The sequence below is a fragment of the Telopea speciosissima genome, chromosome 8, assembly GCF_018873765.1.
Source record: "Telopea speciosissima isolate NSW1024214 ecotype Mountain lineage chromosome 8, Tspe_v1, whole genome shotgun sequence".
NCBI classification, from domain to species: domain Eukaryota; kingdom Viridiplantae; phylum Streptophyta; class Magnoliopsida; order Proteales; family Proteaceae; genus Telopea; species Telopea speciosissima.
The window spans coordinates 46,517,059-46,527,477 of record NC_057923.1 but is presented as its reverse complement, the minus strand read 5'-3'; the positions used below and the strand labels follow the sequence as shown (position 1 = coordinate 46,527,477).

The window sequence follows — 10,419 nt, the reverse complement described above, 5'->3', positions numbered from 1 at the left end:
AAAAAAGGTATATCTAACCGATAGATCGATTTTGATCGGTATCGGCTGAAACCAATACCGATTCCTGGTTGATCATGTATCGGTGGGTCAATATAGACAAAGGTAAAAATATATTTTAAAAAAAAACTAATTTTTTAGTAGAAAATAGGGTAACCTAACAGATGCAATCTGATAAATACGGTCCTCAATTGGTATTGGTAGAGATGGAGATCGATACTGATTCCTGGCCGATCCCGTATCTATGGATCAATACGGACAATGAAAAAAATGTAAGAAAAAAAATTCTTTTTTAAAGAAAACAAGGGTAAACTTAACCGATCCCGACCAACACAGATCGGTCTGCATCGGTTAGATTACCCTATTTTCTTCCTAAAAAATTATTAATTTTTAAATTTTTTTACCCTTGTTCGTACTAATCCATCGATATAGGATTGGCCAGGAATCGATGTCGGTCTCAGTAGATACCGATCCGTGCCGGTCGGGATTGGTTAGGTTTACCCCGATTTTATTTTTTTGTTTAAATTACATTTTTACCCTTATTTGTACCGATCCACCAATACCGATCTCCATCTCCACCGATACCGGTTCGGAACGATATGTATCAGATTGCATCAGTTAGGTTACCCTATTTTCTTCAAAAAAAAAAAAAAACTTTTTTTTAATATATTTATACCTTTGTTTGTACTAACCCACCGATACGGGATCGGTCAGGAATTGGTATTGGTCTCAGTCGATACTGATCCAAATTGATCTGTCGGTTAGGTTTATACTTTTTTGTTCAAAAATTAGATTTTTTTTGTACATTTTTACTAGATCGATTTAGATCGGTATCGGCTGAGACCAATACCGATTCCTGGTTGATCTTGTATCGATGGGTCAGTATAGACAAAGGTAAAAATATATTTAAAAAAAAAAAAACTAATTTTTTGGAAGAAAATAGGGTAACCTAATCGATGCAGTCCGATAAATACGGTCCCCGATCGGTATTGGTGGAGATGGAGATCGATACCGATTTCTAGTCGATCCCGTATCGGTGGATCGATACGGACAATGAAAAAAATGTAAAAAAAAAATCTAATGTTTTTTTAATGAAAACAAGGGTAAACCTAATCAATCCCGACCAACACGAATTGTTCTGCATCGGTTAGATTACCCTATTTTTTTCAAAAAAATTATTATTTTTTAAATATTTTTACCCTTTTCCATACTAATCCATCGATATGGGATCGGCTAGGAATAGGTATCGGTTTCAGTAGATACCGATCCGTGCCAGTTGGGATCGGTTAGGTTTACCACTGTTTTTTTTTTTTTAAATTACATTTTTACCCTTGTCCATACTGATCCACCGATACAGGATCAACTAGGAATCGATACTGATCTCCATCTCCACCGATATCGGTCCAGAATGATTTGTTTCGATAAATTAATATATTGTAACTTAGTAAAATATAAAATATAACAACTGTTTTCCATTTTACTTTAAGGATTCTTACATATTCTAATTTGCAGAATAAGTTTTATTATATTAGAGGAATAATCTCAAAAGTTGAAACTGAAGAACCATGGCACAACTCGTGCACAAATGTAGCAAAAAGGTACACCTCAAAGGAGCAAAAGCAACATGCAAAAAATGTGCAAATGATGATACAGAGTATACACAAAAGTAAGATTTCAATTTACCAATAAATCAATTTAACAAATATTTATTTTAATAGTATTTTAAATTAACAAATATTTTACATTCACAGGTACTTGGTAAAATTCAGGGTCTCAGATGACACAGAAATAATAATTGTGACAATATTTAATGATATTGAAACAATTACCGGATTATCAACAGTTGAATATAAAAAGTTAATAGAAAATATAAATAAATTATATTAATTTTTTAAAATAAATTTACTAAAGTAAATAAATAAATTACTACACTTAAATATATATTTAATGTTTATTTTCTATTTTGCAGCACAAAGAGTCTTTAAAGTCTTGCATATCCTAAATATACTGTTTCTACTTCAAAATTGAGGACATGAACAATTCAAATAAAACATCCAAAAGAATCATTACAGATACACTCAAGAAAATAAATGCAAAAAAGAAGGAAGTCATTGGATTAGAAGATAATGAAGATAAACAAAAAAGAAGAAGATAAAAACTGAGAAGAAATAGATTTGAAAAACTAAAAGGCATAGCTACAAAGAGTATATTTAGAAGTTATTTAAGGATTGATGATAATGAATAATGTAAATATTAACGATAGTAGCGTTTTAAATTTATTAGTCTTAAATTTTACTTCAATTTCTTTTTTTAGGGAATGATTTTAACTTCAAAATAAAGCTAACAATAGAAAACAAAAGATCAAGAGTTTTATTATTTTTCTATTTCGTTTTAAGCATTTTTTTAAAAAAAAACAACATCTAGAATTTAAATATGGGTCTTAATTAACTAAACTATAATAAAACATGGCATTATACAAATTACTACAAAATAAAATATGATACAATAACCACTACATCAACAACACAACTATATTTTCATTTAAAAATCAACGGTAGTGTAAAGAAAAGTATATCATGATTCTATAAGTTAGACTCACTAATATATCTATTTAGAATCCATGTATGATTACACGTGCATTTGCACATGAACCTTTACTAGTATATATATATTTAGAGAGAGAGAGAGAGAGAGAGAGAGAGAGAGGACTTGGACTTAATAAGGTCGAATAATAAAGTTTGCATCTTTCTACCAAAAAAAAACGTAATCTCCTATCACGTGGCTCAACTTAAGTTCAATGATAGAATACAACTTCTCCTTCCAAGTGTACTCCCTTGATTATTTTAATTGCAAATATATTAAATTAATAATAAAAGTTACAACATACGGAATTTTTTGTTTTTTGGGGGAAATAACAACATACGGATCTTAAGAGCCAAATCCTATCAAGCGTAATTCCTTGTTTTCTTCGTATCTTGATTGGAAATAGCTTCGGTGAATTTCTCCTTCCAATTGTACTTCCTTTCTTTCTTCCTTTTTTTTATTAAATTTATTTTATTTCTATTACTAATTAATCAATCACTCGGATTTCGAGCAATATTATTTATCTATCTATAATATTATGAAGGGCTGGTTCTCTCATTAACATTAAGTACAAGCTCCAGAGCCAAATCCCAGCTTTTCTTCTGCCACTTTATAAACCACCTCAAATGTTTGTTGCTGTAGATTTCCAAGGATCCCCAAATCGGTATCAGCACTGTTTCCAGCAAAAGCCAAGCAATATTGAGTTGAGCTTGCTTGAATTAGAATCCCAGACGGATGAACATTCAAGTCAGCACCTCCGCCAAAATGCAACACTATGTTTGGTACTGTTACATTATTGTTTCCATCCAAGTTATAACACGTGTCAAATATTGCAAAAGCTGGTGCAGTAGGATACTTGGACATTGCTTGACGAAATGCTGACCGAAGAGCTGAATAGGCTGCTGGTGCCAACCGAGTGATAACAGTTCCAGAATCTATAATGGTTCCTGAAGTTGTAAAAACTGATTCTGGGATAGATAAATCCTGCCCTCCAACACTTATACCCGTCAGACTTAGGGAATAGAACGAGGGGTACTTCGAATCTGTTAGCAGTGGAGTGTATTGAGCATTAGAAGAAGAGGAGGAACCCGCATCGCTACCGAATGCAAGAAAACCAGTGGAGCTGCTTGTAGATGGAAGACGTACAATAGGAGAAAAGCTTTCCATAATTTTGAGGAGCCTGTGACACCATAGAGATCTGATTGAGGCGGCCGAGGCCTAGTAGTCCATCTGCAGTACCAAATAGGCCTTTGTTGTTCTGACCACATCCAAATGCGAAATTGGGGAAGACATCAGAACTAGATAGTGTTAGTTTGTCTTGACCATAGTAACCTACAGAGTATGAACCATCACCGTATACAATCTCGTAAATACATGTGGTGGTGCAGGGTCGGGAGTTGCCAGTGGCTGATTGCAGTTGGTTGCAAGCGTCAGAGCCACATGAGATATTGGAATAGGTAGAGGAAGCAGAAGGGTTGAAGATGGCATCTTTCTGAGAATAACATTGGACGACGCATGGTTGGCATTGGATCCAAGTGAGATCACTACCGGTATCGAAAATTATTGTGAAATCTTGCTCCGGTGTTCCAAATCCCATCGTCACGACGAAGTTTCCAGTCCCTAGTGAATGGCCAGAGTTGGCAGGAAGTTTTACCGTAGAATCTGCTACTCCTTGGTCTTTGTTGGAGATTTTGGAATGGATGGACTTGACTCGGGCTTGGTCGTCGATGAGCATCTGGCGAAGACTAGGAATTTTTGTATTCCCTTTCTTCAGTAGTGGTGAGCAAGGCCCATACTTGTGAGCTACTTGCAGTAGCCTGCTTAAGTTTTTGAAACCTGAAAGCATAGTAGTAGTAGCACTTGAAAATTAATGTACTAATTATTTGTCTTTTGAGAGAGAAAGAGATGGAGAGAGAGACGTCCTCTTTCCAAGGAAAATAATTTCCTGGCAATCAAATGCATAACAAAGGAATTTTCTGTCGAACAGTTAAGAGTAAGTATGGCAACATCAAAAGAATAAATAAAATAACAGTTCAGGTGATTGTGTGTGTGTGTGTGTTAATAAATTTGAAACAAAATATGTATGTGACTCTACCTCTCAAGGATATTCTATCACAATGGATCCAGTTTGACTCTATCTGTGCTCTTTGTGGAAATGGTGTACATGTTGAATCTCTATGATACCTTTTCCTTTCTTGTGATTGGGTCAAACATGTCTGGGCGGCGGGACCATTGGGACTACGGCCTGATTCTTTGGAGTTTGAGGACTTCAATATCGTCTGTCGGTTCTTTTATCTTCATTTTCGGTCAAACAAAACTTTGTTAATTTGGTTTTTTAGTGTTTTTATAATTACTTGTTATTACATTTGGATGAGTAGGAACAAAGTAGTACTGGGTTCTGAAAAACCTAACCCTTTATGGATTCTAAAGGTTGTTTCAAAATGGATTGTGGATCAACAGTTATCACTTGTCCCTATTACCTCATAGGGTGCTGCAACACATGATATAGAAATATCTATTCAATCTGCCACTTTTGCTTTACCATATTATGATTTCCCTATCTTAATTTGTGCAAGATTCTGCGATTCTGGACTAATTGAGACCGGTTGGTCCTATATCATTTTGGTGCATGGCACCTTTAGGTTTTTTGATGCAGGAAAAATACAACTTACTGCTGACTTGGCTAATTACTGTTTTTCTCTCCTTCAGGGATGGACCATGCTGCCTATATTGGGTTGGAGATTAAAGAAGTTTTGTGTGATAATGAACGATTCACCCAATCCCTTCCATCTCCTACCAAATGCCTATGGCCTTGGACCTTGTTTCACAGTTTTCTTTCTATATTGGATAGAACTCAAAATGTACAGTTTAGGTTTACCACTGATAGTTTTTGTATGGCTATAGCCAAAAGTCTGGCTAAGAATTTTTGTACTCTAACATTTGTACCCTTTGCTGTTTAATAGTATGTTTATTTATTTGTTTTCATCAAAAAAAAAAATAAAAATGTATGTGACTTCTGGTGACTCTGGTCTAGTTTCGTACTTTTTTGTTTTTAAAATGAATCCGATTAAACGAAAAACACAATTCGTGGTCATTGGAGAAACAAATTTAAAATGGATTTTTTTAAAACAAAAACACATATTTGTAATAAAACATGCTCAATAAATCTGACTCTATCCCTCTTCCATGGTTGTATCAGATCGGGTATCGGTCACCTTCAAAACTGATACAAAACCGATAGGATATCGACACAGATCAGCCTTATTGGATAAGTTTACCTTTGACTTTTCTTCACGAATAGATTTTTTGGTTATTTTACCCCATGTCTGTAACTCTGTACCATTTCACCGATATGGTATCAGCCAAGTATCGATATCGATCACCTTCAAAACCGTTTAGTATCGACCGAATCGATCAATCCGATGCCAATACCTCAAACCAATCCCGCAAAGAGTGGTAAAATTCTACCAATACAAATGCATACATACATAAAGTTAATAGAAATCATTACCTGATTGGGCTGGAGTAGAACAAACTGCAGCTGGCATCAAGGAGCTGAGCGAAACAACATGAGTGTGGAATTGAAAATTAGCATTAATTTCTTCAAATCTATAGGCCTCGACGACCTTATCTTTTGAACAACAAAAGAGAAACAAGTGAAGAACAGTTGGAAGGAGAAGGAAGAGAAGGAAAAGAAAGGTATAGTAGTTAATAATGGCCATGGATATGATGGGTATTGTTGGGGTTCTCAAACCAATTAGTTCACTTTCTCTCGACCCTATATGGCTACTGGCAATAACCACACCTTCAAGGTCTATATACAGTAGGAGAAAGAAGGATCATTAGCTTGTCTACAAAGACTTTTCCTCCTGCCGTGGCGGGAGCTGGAGGATCCAATCCAGCCATAACATGGGGGGTTTGGTCATTTTATAGGATCGGCCACCTGTGAAATGATCCAAACACCTCTGTTTTGATTGGGTTAGTTCCTCCAGCTCCCCACAGCTGGAGGAGAGCCAGCTGATGTAATGCATATTTTCGTCATTCAGCTTGTGGAAAATAAGAGATTTGGTCCCCCCACCCCCACGATAATCTGAATAATACATTATTTGGGTGCTTCCAGACACTCGTAATGCACATGGAAGATAAAGGTGATTTTGGCTGTTTACGAGGATCAGTCACCCACTTGAGAAAATTGAAGGGACCTTCATGAACGACTCTGCCTATTTCATCTTTCAATTTTTAGAATAAAACAAGTAGAGAAATTGCCTTCAATTACAATTCAAGGTACATTTTTTGTGTTTTTTTACTAAAAGGTTATGTATATTAATAAAAAAATAAAAAATACAAAATATTGACCGGCGAAGTCAGAGACAAGAAACAAAAACTGTCAATTCAAACCCTTACCCACGACATAGTAATCAATAAGGTATCAAATCACAGACAAGCAAAACAAACTAATACAAACAGAGAGAAAACTAGCATCAGCGGAATCTAGGTCATCCCCGAGCATCAAACCAAAGTTACATAATTAAAAGGTATCATTAGATTATATTATTACAATTAGATGACATTTTTGTTGTCTAATGAAACTTTAAACTCATATGTAATCAATTCCCATGTTTATTGTTTGAGATCAAAATTTAACTAATGAGATGGGTGTCAGGTTCTTTATCATATGGTCCTATTCAAACACAAATAAATCAGTCACGTCACAACAAAATATATAATTATGACAAAATAAAATGCCAATAAGGTTCATTATCTTATATTCATCGAATTAAGTCTCTTTCTTTCTTTCTTTCCCTTTTTTTTTTTCGTTTTTTCTTTTTTTTTGGGTGGTGATAATTAACCCGCACTTTCTTTCTAGGTAAGGTTTTATCAGCCGTATTTTAAATCTTATCAACAACAATCCAGGAGCCATCTCTTATCCACACACTTATCATTTACCAAAAAAAATAAAAAAATCCACACACTTATCTATGGAAGCTCATCCATAGAAGTCGCCTCATATAGTCCCATACGAATGGGAACTCCACATGAACGTGCTGTCGAGTCCTATCCATAGTTAGTAAGTTGGGGTACGGTAGGGTAATAATACGGGAACAGATATGTACGGTAAGTAATTGATCAACACGGCAATAGTTTGTATTAAAAAATCCGACACAGTAAAACGCGTACGACAATGATATGATACGTGTTTAATATGTGTTTTGATACGGTTCTTTGAAATAGTATGGGAGTAAAAATACTAGTATCTAAATAAATAAAAAAATCTCGAAAGTTTTCTTAAAAACTGTGATAATTCATTCTATTGGTACCTCTTCATTAACAATAACACTCAAATGGCCACCAAAACTATTAAACAATTGCACCACCCAACCATTTATAATCAATAAAATAAGAAAACATTAACACATAATTTTATTACCCTAATAAAAATCAGAAGCATACCAATTTGGATATAGATTTAGGAGGATTGAGGGATTACTTTTCTTACAAGCTTTTGTTACCATTGCTCCCTAGATCCTAACTATAAAATTCTTTTCTTGAGATCCAAAGGACTACAAATTTAATTTGTATAGCTAGTGGAGAGCCACCATGACTTCGATCCCATATGCACCATTACATACCAAGACATTGCTTTATCACAATATAAGTTAAAAAATGAACTCACATCTTTATGGACTCTAACTATTTGTAACTGTTAAAAAATATATAGAGAGAACACATGGCTTTATTTAGAACAACTACGTGCAAAACAAAGAACTCTTTGAGAAAGTTGAATAGTGAAAGCGGTGACAAATGGGAGAAAGTTGACTAGCGGAAGCGGTTGAAGACAAATGGGGTTCGTGCAAATTCCAGACTAATAAGGTCACAAGCAACAAAGAGAAAAAAAAAAAAAAAAAAAACAGAAGAAGAAAGGAATTACCCTGCACCATGAATCAAAAACAATTAACACAAATAAAAAAAAAAACCCTAGTTTGTGAAGAATTGCAGATCTATATAAATCTTATCAACACAAACAGAGAGAGAGAGAGAGAGAGAGAGAGAGAGATTAAAGATACATGGAATTGATGGATATGAAATAGAACCAGAGTGCTTGAGAGTAGATGGTTTGCTAGAAGCCTAGAACGAGAGTCTCCGGGTGTTGGGGGTTTTCTCATTGGTTTTTAGGTTTTAGATTTTAGTTTTTTATTTTGTTTAATTAAATTAAAACACATAAATATGTATTAATACAACAATTAATACGACACTTAATACGGCAATTAATACAATTGTTCTTAAGAGTAGCGTACAAAATTAAGTTACCTCATAGAATACGATAAGAGTCAAATTATTGAATTAAACGATTGGATACAACAATTAATTCGACAATTAATACGTGAACTTACTAACTATGGTCCTATCATTATCGCATGTTTATTTTTCATGTTTACTACTGTCTTCTATTGTAATCCAATCTCTCTATTTCTAGTACTCTCTTGTATAACCGACTAGGGCTCCTCCCCTACTCTATAAAATCTCTCTTTTTGAGATCACTGTGATTAATGGAACATCAAATTACAATAATATAAGGTATCAGAGTCCTAAAGCTCTTGTGAGCAAGATCCATAACATGGATCATTCCAGCCATCTCATATAGAGTCCTATACGAATGGGAACTCCACATGCACGTACTGTCGACTTCGGTAACTCCTCCTTTGGGTGCGGCTCTTCCCGCGGTCATGGAGGCCGTAATGATGGTGGTCGTATCAGCCACGGCCGTGCTGGCGGTCGTTATCCTCCTCAAAAAGGCTATCAATGGTGCTCCATCTGCAACCACAACACCCAAAACTGTTACTACCGTACTCCCTCCTTACCCCCACCTCCATCAGTATATCTTTCTTATTAACCCCGATCCTCATACCCCACTCGATCACCTTCCCACCCTATACTACACCATATCCCTTCCACCTCCCTTACATTGTACCCCGATACAGGTGCCACACAACACATTACCCTAGATCTTAACGCCTTATCCTCATATGGTTGTTACAATGGCGCAAGAAATTTACAGGTCGCAAACGTTAAGCGCCTTTCCATTCACCACACTGGTAATACTTCCATTCCCTCTAGTACTCCATCTCTTTCTTTCAATTAGCTAATGTTCTTCATGTTCTTTCTATTACAAAACCTTTGCTATCTGTGCAAAAGTTCACTCAAGATAATGGTGTCTTTTTTGAATTTCATCCATTTTATTCCTTGTGAAGGACCAGGTCACCAAAACAACTCTTCTCTCCGGACTAAGTAAAGGGGGCTTATACACTTTTGATAGTAGTTCTTCCCAAGCCAGTATTGTCAAATGGACTACCGTGTACCAGTGGCATCAATGACTTGGTCATCCTCATGATTGTCTCTTGCGTCAAATGCTTCGTGTTAAAGTTGTCGTGTCAGTCTAAAGGTCTGAGTCATATTTGTTTTGCTTGTCTTGTTATTTAGTGATGTTTGGGAATCCTCCCCCACCCGGTCTATTGTGAGCCATCATTTTTATGTAATTTTTATTGATGATACAAATAAAATTGATGCATATTTTATTTTACCCAATGGTCCACAAATCTAAAGTTTTTAGCATTTTCAAAACTTTTCAATCGCTTGTTAAGTGCCAGTTCTCTTGTCGCATTAAGGCCATCCAAACGACTCGGGTGGTGAATTTCTCTCTCTCCCCATCTTCTTTTTCCAGATTGGTATCTCCCACCAAATTGGATGCCCTCATACACATGAAAAAAGGTGCGGTTGAGTGATGTCATCGCCATATAGTTGAGACTGGTTTATCCCTACTTGCCCATGTGTCTGTCCCTA

General features: G+C 35.5%; 1 pseudogene; it reads right to left on the bottom strand.

The window, feature by feature from the left end:
• Positions 1-3,119: 3,119 nt before the first annotated feature.
• On the bottom strand, positions 3,120-6,258 carry LOC122670522 (annotated as a pseudogene).
• Between the last annotated feature and the right edge of the window lie 4,161 nt (positions 6,259-10,419).